Here is a 13184-nt window from a genome sequence, read left to right on the forward strand (position 1 = left end):
GAAGCAGTTTCCAACTGACTCGTCTTTTTCACTGTTGGCTTTTATGCAGCATTTGTTCTTACAGATAAGCTTGATCATTTTTTTCCTTAAAAATATTACAAAATAGGCTCGGTGCCCGTAGCTCAGTGAGCAGGGTGCTGGCCACATACACAAAGAATGTATGGCTGGAACACTGGCTGGTTCGACTTGGCCCAGACCTGCTAAACAACAATGACAACTGCAACCAAAAATAGCCAGACGTTGTGGTGGGCACCTGTAGTCCCAGCTACTTGGGAGGCTGAGGCAAGAGAATTGCTTACGCCCAAGTGTTTGAGGTTGCTATGAGCTGTGATGGCGACATAGTGAGACTCTGTCTCAAAAAAAAAAAAAAAAAAAAAAAAAAAAATCACACAATAACTCTTTGGATTCTAATTTGAATGACATGAAATTAATGAATTAATATAGGGGACAATTGGAATTTCTCTGATAGTGCTTTACAAATATATCAAAGTGTTTGTGCCTTTTAATAAGAATGTGTAGAATTTTATATTAGTGCCAACTTAACTAAATTTATTCAAAAGTCTTATAGGCACTGTTACCATTGAGAATATTTTAATCTCACTTCCATTTCTAAGATTATTGTCTCAGTCCATTTAGGCTGCCATAACAAAATAGCTTAGACTAGGTAATTTATAAGCAATAGAAGTTTATTTCTGTGCTTGAAGGTGGGATGTCCAAGTTTGGGGTACCAGCAGATTTGGTTTTCGTGATTTGATGACGTCTTGCTCTCTGCTTCAGAGATGACACTGTCTTGCTGTGTCCTCACATGGTGGATGGAGCAAGGCAGCTCTCTTCAACCTTTTTTAGAGGGGCACTAATTCCATTCATGACGGTGAAGCCTACATGCCTTCATTACTTTTAACTCTACCTTTTAGTACTTTCACATAGGGTGTTAGGTTCCAACTGATGAATTTTGGCCATTGCCAGTATTTTGACCATAGCAATCACTGTTTCTCCAATAGAAAAAGCTATTGACTTTTGCATATAGTTATGCACCACAGAAAACTTTTGGTCAATGATAGACCATATATGTGATGGTGGTCCCATAAGATTGTAACAGAGCTGAAAAATTCTTATGGCCTAGTGATTTTGTAGCTGTCATGATGTCACAGTGCAATGTATTGCTCACATGTTTGTGGTGATGCTAGTGTAAAGAAACCTACTGTGCTGCTAATCATTAAAAAATGTAGCACATAGTTATTTATAGTACATAATACTTGATAATGATAAAAATGACTTTGTTATATCTTTATTTCAGAGTGTATTTCTTTTACTTTATAAGAAAAATGTTAACTGTAAAACAGTCTTAGGCAGGTCCTTCAGGTGGTATTCCACAAGAAGGCTTTGTTATCATAGGAGATGACATTCCTTGGTTGTAACTGCCTCTGAAGAACTTGCCTAGGGGCAGGATGTGGAACTGGAAGGTAGTGATATTGATGATCTTGACCCTATATAGGTCTAGGCTAATGTGTTTATGTGTTTTAGTTAAAAAAAGAAGTTTACAAGTAAAAACCTAGAAATACAAATTTTAAAATATATAAGATCTTACAGAATAAGTATATAAAGAAAAAATATTTTGTACAGCTATACAAAGTGTTTATGTGTTAAGCTAAGTAATACTACCAAAAAATCGAAAAGTTTATAAAGTAAAACTTTCAGTAAACTGAAGTTAATTTATCAAAGGAAGAAAATAATGTTTTAAAATAAATTTAGCATAGCATTAAGTATACATTGTTTATAAAGTATTATAAAGGTATAAAGTAATAGCCTTCATATTTACTTACAACTCTTATTCACTGACTCAACCCAGACATTCACCATTTCTATTCAACATAGTACCAGAAATCCTAGCCAAAACAGTAAGTCAGGAAAATGAAATAAAATGCATCCAAATTGTAAAGAAAGAAATAAAACTATCTCTACTTACAAATAACATGATCTTATATGTAGAAAAACTCTCACACAAGAAAACTTTTAAAACTAATATACAAATCCAGCAAAGCTGCAGGACACAAAATCATCAGAAAATAAATAGTTGTGTTTCCATACTGGCTTTATAAAGAGTAGGCAACAAGGGTGGCGCCTGTGGCTCAGTGAGTAGGGCGCCGGCCCCATATACCGAGGGTGATGGGTTCAGGCCCAGCCCCGGCCAAACTGCAACAAAAAAATAGCCGGGCGTTGTGGCGGGCGCCTGTAGTCCCAGCTGCTCGGGAGGCTGAGGCCAGAGAATCGCGTAAGCCCAAGAGCTGGAGGTTGCTGTGAGCCGTGTGACTCCACGGCACTCTACCCTCGGGCGGTACAGTGAGACTCTGTCTCTACAAAAAAAAAAAAAAAGAGTAGGCAACAAGAGCAGAGTGTAAAGAACATAATGTAGGGCGGCGCCTGTGGCTCAGTGAGTAGGGCGCTGGCCCCATATGCCGAGGGTGGCGGGTTCAAACCCAGCCCCGGCCAAACTGCAACAAAAAAATAGCCGGGCGTTGGCGGGCGCCTGTAGTCCCAGCTGCTCGGGAGGCTGAGGCAAGAGAATTGCGTAAGCCCAAAAGTTAGAGGTTGCTGTGAGCCATGTGACACCACAGCACTCTACCTGGGGCGGTACAGTGAGACTCTGTCTCTACAAAAAAAAAAAAGAACATAATGTAGGCCTGGTGCAGTGGCTCACACCTGTAATCCTAGCACTCTGGTAGGCCAAGGCTGGTGGATTGCTTAAGCTCACAAATTCAAGACAAGCCTGAGCAAAAGCGAGACCCTCTCTCTACTTAAAATAGGGGGGTAAAGGGAGGAAAAAAAAAAAAACTGAGGCAAAAGGATTGCTTGAGCCTAAGAGTTGGAGGTTGCTGTGAGCTATGGCACCACAACACTCTACCTAGGGCAACAGCTTGAGATTCTTTCTCAAAAAAATAAAAAAGAGTAATCAGTAACAAAATGATAAATCTGGTTTTATAATAGCTGTACAGTAAGTGCAGTGAAATCCCAGCATTCTGCGAGGCCAAGGCCAGAGGATACCTTGAAATCAGGAGTTTGAGACCAGCCAGAGCAACAGCAACACTCCATCTCGACTAATAACTAGAAAAAACAAGCCAAGCATTGCACTGGGTGCCTGTAGTCCCAGCTACATAGGAAACTAAAACAGGAAGATTATTTGTATCCAAGAGTTTAAGGATGCTGACATCATGGGACTCTAGCCTGAACAACAGAATGATGACTGTCTCAAAATAACAAAAAGAAAACTGTAAAGTAACCATAAGCCCAATTTTGAAGGTAACCACCTGAACAAATCAAAAAATCTAGATGTATCTGGTAAAACCTGTAAGAACGAGGTGACTTGGCCTTTTTTTTCTTATATTTTTCCAGAGAAATTTACCCATGTGTAGTAAGTAATGTTAGCAAATGCACAAGCACCACCTTGTTTAAGGTGTAAGAAGTAATCCAGAGCAATCCTGTTATCTAAAACCACTTTGGCAAGAGAACCTAGGGAAGTCTGTTGAGCTATGGAATCAGTTATAGACCCAATTCTTAAGAATGAATTTTGACCACTGTTTCTAAGTAGCTGTCTCTGATCCAAGGAGAAAAAGGCTCTAACAACTGAGGCCCATCCTGTTTGATTTGTCTCATGTTAAGGTACCTCTTTTCACATGATGGTGTAAATTAACATCAATGAAATGTTCAGATTTTACCAATTTAAATTAAATCAAGAAATATTCCCAACCACACTGGGCTATTTTTTCTTCTTTTTGTAGAAATTAGGTCTTATTATGTTACCCAAACTGGTCTCAGATTCCTGGGTATCAAGCTATCCTCCCACCTCAGCCTCTCAAAGTGCTGGGATTACAGGAACGAGCCACCACACCCCAATTGAATTTAATTTTTAAGTATTTCTATAGACCTTAAGTACTCTTAAAGCATGGAATCTACATAAATGAGTCCAAAAACTTAACCCTTGTAAAAATGGTAGATGCACAATTTAAAGAGTTACATGGGAACATCAGCGAAATCTGTTATGGGGTAGACTAAAAGCTACTTGTATCATGTTACAGCATGAATTTTCTTGATAAATACAATAGTTCATTAAACTCTGCCCTGTGGCAACAGATTGGGAAATGTAAATTACAGCACTGCTTTTCCAGGAAAATAAGGACAAATTAAGAAGGTACTAGGGACTGGCATAGTGGCTCATACCTGTAATCCTAGCACTCTAGGAAGCTGAGGCAAAAGGACTGATTGAGGTCAGGAGTTCAAGACCAGCCTGAGCAAGAGCAAGACTGTCTCTACAAAAAACAGAAAAAATTAACTAGGCATGGTGGCATGTGCCTCTAGTCCCAGCTACTTGGGACAGAAGGATTGCTTGAGCCCAGGAATTTGAGGCTGCAGTGAGCTAGGATGATGCCACTGTAGTCTCCCCTGAGCAAGAGTGAGACCCTGCCTCCAAAATAAATAAATAAATAAAATAAAATATAAAAGAGAAAGGCCATACTGGCCTAGTCCAAAGCATCATAGATAGCAGTGTACTATGGATGTCTGTTTCAATTACAGGTTAACTTTAGTTTTAAATCATCTGTTGAGGTACTGATCCAATAAGGAATAGAACCTTTTTACATGAGATGTGAATCTAGGAGACAATGGCTTGGAACTTGGCAGCACAGAAATTGGTGAGAAAGACTTAGATATAGACCCTTTCAATGAATTTGGCAAGAGTTCTTTAGGTGTCTTCTTCAGGGGACAAAGTCAACGGGTTGCAGACTGGTGCTTTAGGTCTTTATCTCCATGAGTATATTGTGTAAAGACTATTCTACCAAAGCATATTTTCTTATCCATTATTTTCATAATGTCCTTATCATAGAGAGTATGTCTACTTTTATTAAGTGAGAGTCAAATTTAGAAAGATCCAAATGTGTCTGACAAACTATGATTATTTTAAAACACCAGAGTTTGTGGACCCCAAAGGGAATGCCTTTCAAATTTAATTATACCAAAGGAAGAACCCTAGACCAAGAAAGGTGTACAATTTCTATAAATTTTGTCAACTGGGTTTTTTACAGTTCCATTTGTTTGTTCTACTGAGTATAAAATGGGAGATAATGAATATGATGGAAATGTAAAATGGACAAACATGGCCAGTAAAGTGAATTCCCTCATCAATATGAAATTCAAGGTCAGTTCCTCAAACTGGGAATAATTTTCTCTAGAAGAATTTTGGGCACAACAGAAGCAGTGGCTTGTCTATAAGGAAAAGCTTTGAAGCAATGGGAAAACATCGAGATCATACATATGAATATCCATGGGAAGGTAGCAGTTACATAAAATTTATTTGCCAAACCTAAACAGCCTATTAGATAAATTAAAATAGATGGAAACAAAGTGTACACCTTTTATGGGATTAAATTTAAGGCAAGTGGCACAAGCCAAATAAGCAATTTTAGCAGTTTATCTTTTGTTATGTTGCCCCACCAATAGTTTAAATTAATTGGCAGTTGTCAAATCATGTACTATATAGCAAACAGCATATATTTATTTGGGAGAACTGATTTATAACAGGTCCAAATCATAGTTGTCTTATATCAAACCAGCAGCCATGATTTTTCCAATTTTATTTTTCAGCTTTTGGATCCGCATTTTGTGCATCTTTGGTAACTGTTCTCAAATCATCTTTTGAAAGCTCTTTTAGTGGGACCATGACAAAGATTCGACTAAAGCTTTAGTAGCAGCATTTCTTAAAAATTATCAACAAGATGATTTCTTCTATCCTTCATAGAGTCTAACTTTGAATGTCCAGGAATTCTGATACTAGCCAAAGTAGCAGGTAGCTGGATGACCATCTAATAAGTCTCATTCAGGGGATCCATTCCTCCCGTGGAGGTGCAGAAATCCACTGCTTCTATAACAGTTTAAAATCATGAGTAACCCCAAAGGCATACCTACTGCCTATATGCGTATTAGCAGATTTTCGTAACTGAGCAAGGAGGCAAGTCCAAGTAAGGGCAGAAAGTTTATTATCATGTTGGATAGAAGGAGTCCAGGCAAGAAGATTGCTTCAGTAACTACAAAACTAGCAACTGCATCTTCTGCACAGTATTTACCACTGTAATCCTTTAACTATGACCCATCTGTAAACCATGGTAGTTTAGCATCATGGTTTACAGATGGGTAATGACATCTAATGTCATTGACTTTTGGGGGAGTCAAGTCATTGCTTGGGGGGAGGTGTCTCATCAAAGGGCTAACAGTAGCAGGATTAAACTTTTATACCAAGAAAGAACTACATGAGGAAGAATTACCAAAAGAAATTCATAAAAGGTAACTGATAGAGACATATATCTAAACTTGGGGTATAAGCAATGTAAATTTAGAAGAATTCGGACAGGATGGGAAACAAAAGGGGTCAAGGAAGGTCCCATGACAATTTCTTTGATGGATCTGACTAGCAGCTGGTAGTAGCTGAGATAGTTTTCAAAACTGGGCAATAATCTCTGAGCTATTAGTACTAATTTTTAGCCATAATATCTAATGGGGCAATGCTGATCTCAAGTTTTTAAGTTGGGACACCCAAGGCATTTCCTTTCTTTTCATAAACAGAAAAGGAGTTGATAGTTGGGGTATCCCAAGGCAGGGGAATTTAGAAGTCCCTTTTTTAATGTAATAAACATATTATTTTCATTTGTTTGTTTACTTAAAGAACAGTGTCTTACTTTGTCACCCCAGGGAGAGGGCAGTGGTATCATCATAGCTCACTGCAATCTCAAAACTCCTGGGCTCAAACAATCTCCAGCCTTAGTCTCCTGAGCACCTGGAATTACAGTACCTAGGACTATTGCGTGTACCACCATGCCCAGCTAATTTTTTTCTATTTTTGGTAGAGATGGGGTCTTGCTCTTGCTCAGGTTAGACTCAAACTCCTGACCTCAACTATCCTCCCACATCAGCCTCCCAGAGGGTGAGGATTACAGGCGTGAGCCACAATACCCAGACCATTATCTTCAGATTCTTCTTTAATACTATGTAGGGCATGCACTGGTTGATCGAACAAAGAAAAGTTTGGTATCTAGTTATAGTAGTACCTGAGTCTAAGAAACCCTCATAGCTGCTGTATAGTTTTGCATTTAGAGAATTGAAGGCCATCCTGGATCCACTCAGGGTCCAAATGTACTCTTATCTCAGAAATCAGATAACTCAAATCTTTGACTTGAGTCATCTGTATTAGTACCTTTCTTTAGAAATCTTACAATTTTTTGTGGCTGGGAGTTTTCATAAGTCAGCCCTGTCTTCTTCATAAGCCACTGTGACAGAGACAGAGCAAAGGTCAGTCACCCACATATTGTAGTAAGGACAAGCCTAGGGAAAGGTTCCATCTTCCAAATTAGCCTTCAGAATTTTAGAGAAATGAGAATGACTTTCACTAAAACCCTAAGGCATATGAGCCAATTAGATGCAGATTGGCTACACCACCAGGATACTGGTAAAAGTACTACAGAGGTCAAGTACAGTGAAAAATTTACTCCAAGTTGATACTATGATCATCAAATTAGGCGGATTTCAGAATATGAGGTGACAGGATATAACAATGTTATTTACCACACAGAGATCCTGAACAAATCTCTACCTTTACCTTCAGCCACTGGATATTTCTATTGGGATAATGAGAGCATTCCAGGGACTAGAGTTTAAGAAATTATTAACTTGAGTTTTGTATTCTTTAATGATGGGTCTCATGTCTTATAAGGTGGAATGGCTCAAGAAATATTGTTTAATATTATTTAAGAGCTTGGCTGGATAAATCTGAATTTGATTGAGGGTGGATTCTACCAATGTCCTATTGATGAAATAGCCCATAAATACAGGTAGATGTTTCAGTAGGGCATTTTAGGGGCCAGCAGAGATGTTTTTAGTGTGCAGGACAGAATAAAAAATGAGCAGAACAACACTGATAGAATCCAGCAGATCACTGGGTTTATCAAACTCTAAAATTACCACTTCTCAGTCTTTTGGCTAAGATCATGTGTAGTTATCTGATCTTACCAGTTTAATATCTGATACATTCTCTATTCAAGGACAATCTATTAAATGGATTTTTTAAGTAGAGAGATGGAATAGGAACTTACTCCAGCCACTTCTTATGCACTGACCTGGTTTACAATACCTCCAGGAACAATGCACCCCCTCCCCACCCAGGGTTTAAAAAAAAAAAAGTTATTTCTCTTTTTCAGAAAGGGGTATCACCATGGTATTTTTTTTAAACTCTTGTCCCAATCAATTAGCTGAAGCAGATTCTACCAATAAGAGGACTGGGTATCCCGTAAAAGCCCAAGGTGAAAAATAATGAACCAGGATAGAAAATCTGTCAATGGTTTATTACAACTCCCATCACTTGAATCTTCTTCTTATTTAAGGCAGAGGCTGGTTAAGATTGATGGGGTTGAGCACTAATAGGACAGTCATGACTGACAATGAATAGTCAGAATTTCATTGCCAATTTGAAGAGTGATTTTCCTGAAGTGATTAAGAGACAGGACTGGAAAAAGCCCCTAAGTATCTCCAGAGCCCGTTCAAGAGAAAGGAGAAGCCAAAATGTGAAGTGAAAAAGACAGTTTAGTTTGCTACCGTTTGTAATAGCTCTTCTTTCAGTGGCCAGGCTGATTATTATAAATACAGACATCATAAGGTGGCTCTTGTGGATCAGATTTGTGCCACTCAGCCTCAAATATTTTCTATGGGAGGATTTATCTGCCATAATCAGAGATTTTGGATTTTAGTAGCCTTCTTTCTATTGGTATTTTTTAGGTGTGAGCCAGGTGTTTTATCAAATTAACAAGGTCTGGAGCTGGTATAGTCTCCCATTCCAGACGAGCTCTTTCAACTGAGAAAGTTCTTAGAAGAGACCATTAACATAAAATTAAGGGTGACTCTAATATAAAGTCAAGACCCATGGGAAAGTCAGAGTTTTCTCTGAACACAACCTAGAATCTGTTATAATGGTTATGAATTGGTTCATTTGGCTCCTGGGCAGAAGCCTGAATTTTATTCTAATCTATAGCTTTATAAAATGCTTCGGGGGGGGGCCTATTTCAGTGTTCTTTTACTAATTATAAAGACAAATCTCACAATGCAGTCCAGATTCTGGGGAGAGGAGCCAAGTCTCTGTAAATCCTATTAGGGATAGGTCCAACTAGCTTTTGCCATCCACTGCTGGGCCTGGCCTTCTCTCACAAGCATGTGAACAACCTGGTAAATACTGGAGAAGCAAAGCTGGGAAGCTTAAAATGTAGTATTAAATTCATCAGCAAAACCTAAGGGACCTCAGTAACCTTACAAAATTCCTTAGCTGGATCCAAGAATCATTAGCGGCCCTAATCTTTAAGTGGCAAGTTTTTATTCGCTGAGGTTGAAAGAGGAGTAAGAGGGGGAAGAACTATCACAAAAAAGTTTTTGAAAGTAAAGAAATATCACAAAAGGAGGTAAGTGTGGAGAGTAGAGAGAAAAAGATAGTTAAGTAGTGCCTGAAACAGAAAAAGATTGTGCTTCTAAGGCCTTTATCTACTTTTTTTAATTTGTGTCTGGTAACTTAGAGACAGTATTTTTGAGCAAAGCAAATTCTGATTCTTGAATGCATTTGGCTGCCTCAGATACCAGTTAAGGTCTATGTCCTGTTTAGACTGCTTTGTCTTGCAGCTATAGCCATAAGAGAAAAACAACTTAGGAAGGTCAAAAGAACACTACAAAGGCCATTATAAATCCAAGCTATCTTTAATAAAACTGGTCCATAATATCCCAGCTGGAATCCTCAATGGGGGCTTACCTTGGCATGCCTTTGAACTTTGAGAGCCCATTTTGTAAGTAAATTTATCTAGGTGACTTGGTTTAATGCTAAGTATACAAAAACTGAAATAAAAACAAAAAGTACATACTCACCAGAAAGGACATCAAACCCTCTTTTTTTTTTTTTTTTTTTTTTTTTTTTAAAGAAACTGAATCTCACTTTATTGTCACAGCTCACAGCAACCTCCAGCTCCTCAGCTTAAGCGATCCTCTTGCCTCAGCCTCCGGAGTAGCGGAGGACATCAAACCCTCTTTAACAGGACAGGAAGTCTCTCAATAAACAAGGGGAAAACCTCTCAGAAATCAAATCCCAAATAAAACTGGAGAATACAGACCACAAGAAATGAGAGTAATCTCAGAGAAAGATTCACAGGCCAAAAAAAAAAAAGCAAAACACAGAACAGGAAGCAGTAGTCCCAAGGGCCATCATATCTCTCCAGGTGAGATCACCTTGGATCCCATTTGTGATACGAGGTATATCAAAACCAAATAATGTATAGAAATGAATTTGTAAGCTAAATATTTTATTTAAGAATATATAAAAACATGATTACAATTCAGGGCATACACAGACTGGCAAAGTAAAGATCAGAATTTTATTAGGAAAGAGAAATGTGTAAACTGTTTTGATAGAAAGCTCAATGGCCCTCGCGACATTTTAGAGGAGCCAGCAAGCTCCAGTTGGTGATTAACAGCAAAAGGTGAAACAGTCTTAAAATAAAAGGTCAGTATAGCAGCTGCTAGATAGGTAAAACTAGCCTCGAGGTTACAGCCGGTCATTTTGGTAAGTGGGCTTTCAAGACAATCCCTGCAGTTTTATACCGTGAGTACCTATTCCGTCCTCTAGTCCCTCAACTCCAGTTTAGTTGGGTATAATAACCCCTATTTATATAATCAATTGTTACAAGGGCAACAGAAGAATTTTAGGGCAGCAAAACTATTCTGAACAGTCTCATAAAGAAAGATACATTTTGTATTTGTCAAAACCAATACACTGTGTACCATGAAGAGTAAATCTTAATGTAAACTATGAACTATGGATGATAATGGCATGTCAATGTAGGTTCACTGCTATAATAAATGTACCACTCTGTGGTCGTGGGGAGGCTGTGCATGAGGTGGAGGGGAGAGGGGCCTGGACACACTCTGTACTTTCTCAATTCTGCTATAAACCTAAAACTTCCCTTTCTAAAACAGGAATGAAGTTAACAAACACAACAGCATGGACTGACCTCAAATGCATTGCACCTAGTGAATGAAGTCAGACTCAAAAGGTTACATATTAAATGTTTCAATTTATAGGACATTCTGGGAAAGAAGGACTATACGGTAAGAAAACAGATCAGTGATTACCAGAAACTGGGATTGGGGCATGAGGCAATTGTTAGAAATGTTATTATACCTTGATTCTGTTAATGATTACACAATTGATAACACTTGTCAAAACACATAAAACTGAACTCTTTAAAAAAAAGTAAGTTTTACTTAATTTACCCAAATAAAGCTGGGGAGGGAACATCTGCTGTGTTTAAACATCTCTGACAATACTGTTTTGGGCAAATTTTGATTTACCATGTTTGAGGTTTTTAATTGTAAATTAAATTTGAATACTTATTTTAGACGTAAAAAAACAAGTAACATCACCTCCGCTTTATAAATGGATTTTCCACATTTAACATTTTTTTACTTTGAAATCTATTACATTTCATATATTGCGTAAGAACTTAGTTCCTCACTTAACATTATATAGCCTCCAAATTAAGCAGGTGGTTCCTCACCCCAGTCAGTGTACAGTCAACAAAGTGTGGTCCCTAAACTAAAAGCATTTGTATCACCTGGGAAACTTCTTTAGAAATGCAAAATCTCAGGCTTCACCCCTCACCAACTGAATCACAAACTCTCACTTTCAGACTTCCCATATGATTCTAAAACAGATTAAGAACCCTAGATATAACACTAGACCAATTAAATCAGATTCTCTGGGGGTGAGGTCTAACTGCTAATATTTTTTTAAACTCCCCAAATGAAAAGTGCAATCAAAGTTGATTTTGATTCAGTTTAAGTCTTTAATGGAATCAGACCTTAGATTTTCAACAAGCACTCCAGTTGTTTCTAATGTAAGTAACCTAAGGATCTCTAGTATAAAAAACAAGTAAGCATTCTCTGACAAATAGAGACTACCACCTAACACTACAATGCAATGCAAAGTCTTACTTACAGTCCAAACTCCTTAGAATCAAATATAACCCAGACATTTAGAAGTGTGGAGTTGTCTAATTAAGAGGAATAGAATCTTACTTACAGTCCAAACTCCTTAGAATCAAATATAACCCAGACATTTAGAAGTGTGGAGTTGTCCAACTAAGAGGAATAGAAAATAAAGAGTAGGGGCGCCGGCCCCATATGTCGGAGGTGGTAGGTTCAAACCCAGCCCCCGGCCAAAAACTGCAAAATAAATAAATAAATAAATAAATAAAAATAAAGAGTAAAATGTCCTCAACATGATAACATTTCCAGGAAGTATATCATGTTTCTAAAAGGGGGTTTGAAAGTTCAGCACCCATAGCACAGTGGTTACGGACTGGTGTGTTCCAACCTGGCCCAGGCCAGCCAAACAACAACATGTGCAACAAAAAACAGCCAGCCATTGTGGCGGGCACCTACAGTCCCAGATACTTGAGAGGCCGAGGCAAGAGAATAGCTTAAGCCAAGAGTTGGAGGTTGCTGTGAGCTGTGAAGCTAGGGCACTCTACCTAGGGTGACACAGTGAGACTCTGTCTCCAAAAAAAAAAAAAAAAAAAATGGGGGGTTGGGGGATGGGTGGAGGTTAGAAGATATAATTACAGAAACTAAACTGCACAGCAAATGTCTAAATAAATAAATATGAGGTACATTTAGCACAAGTCAAATGTCCACAGTCACATTTATACTGATATTTTCTTAACAAATACATATTACAACTATACAAAACATGGTTATTACCAAATGTTTAGCATCTGTAATATAGGTCCTGTTTGTTTTTATAACACTTATTAAATAAATAAAGATAGTTAAGCCATCTGTCAGCATTTTCTACAAGTAACTCATCCTGACATTAAAACTCTTTAAATTTGACAGGTTAATATTGTATGGCTCTGCTTTGAAATATCTCTTTCCTTTTTTCCCTCTTTCCCCCAACTCTTCATTTATAATCTTTAAAAGTAAAATATGTATAACAAAAATCTATTACTTGTCACTTACAAATCATTTTCAGATACATCTTCTCAATCCCATTACAGGAATCATTATTAACTTTCAGAAAAAAAAAAGAAACTGAGTAAAGGGGCCATATGAAACGC

At 37.9% G+C, this 13184-nt stretch overlaps 1 protein-coding gene and 1 non-coding gene across 3 annotated transcripts in view; one reads left to right on the top strand and one right to left on the bottom strand.

Moving 5' to 3' along the window:
* STAG1 (stromal antigen 1) overlaps positions 1-13184 on the bottom strand; it is a 411299-nt gene that overhangs the window by 353131 nt on the left and 44984 nt on the right. The gene's annotated exons all lie outside the window — the stretch shown is intronic.
* LOC128593086 (U2 spliceosomal RNA) lies at positions 8000-8192 on the top strand. Its single transcript, XR_008382257.1, has one exon. It is a non-coding gene; the product is annotated as a U2 spliceosomal RNA (small nuclear RNA).

Source organism: Nycticebus coucang, chromosome 8 (assembly GCF_027406575.1).
Source record: "Nycticebus coucang isolate mNycCou1 chromosome 8, mNycCou1.pri, whole genome shotgun sequence".
In the NCBI taxonomy this organism is placed as follows: domain Eukaryota; kingdom Metazoa; phylum Chordata; class Mammalia; order Primates; family Lorisidae; genus Nycticebus; species Nycticebus coucang.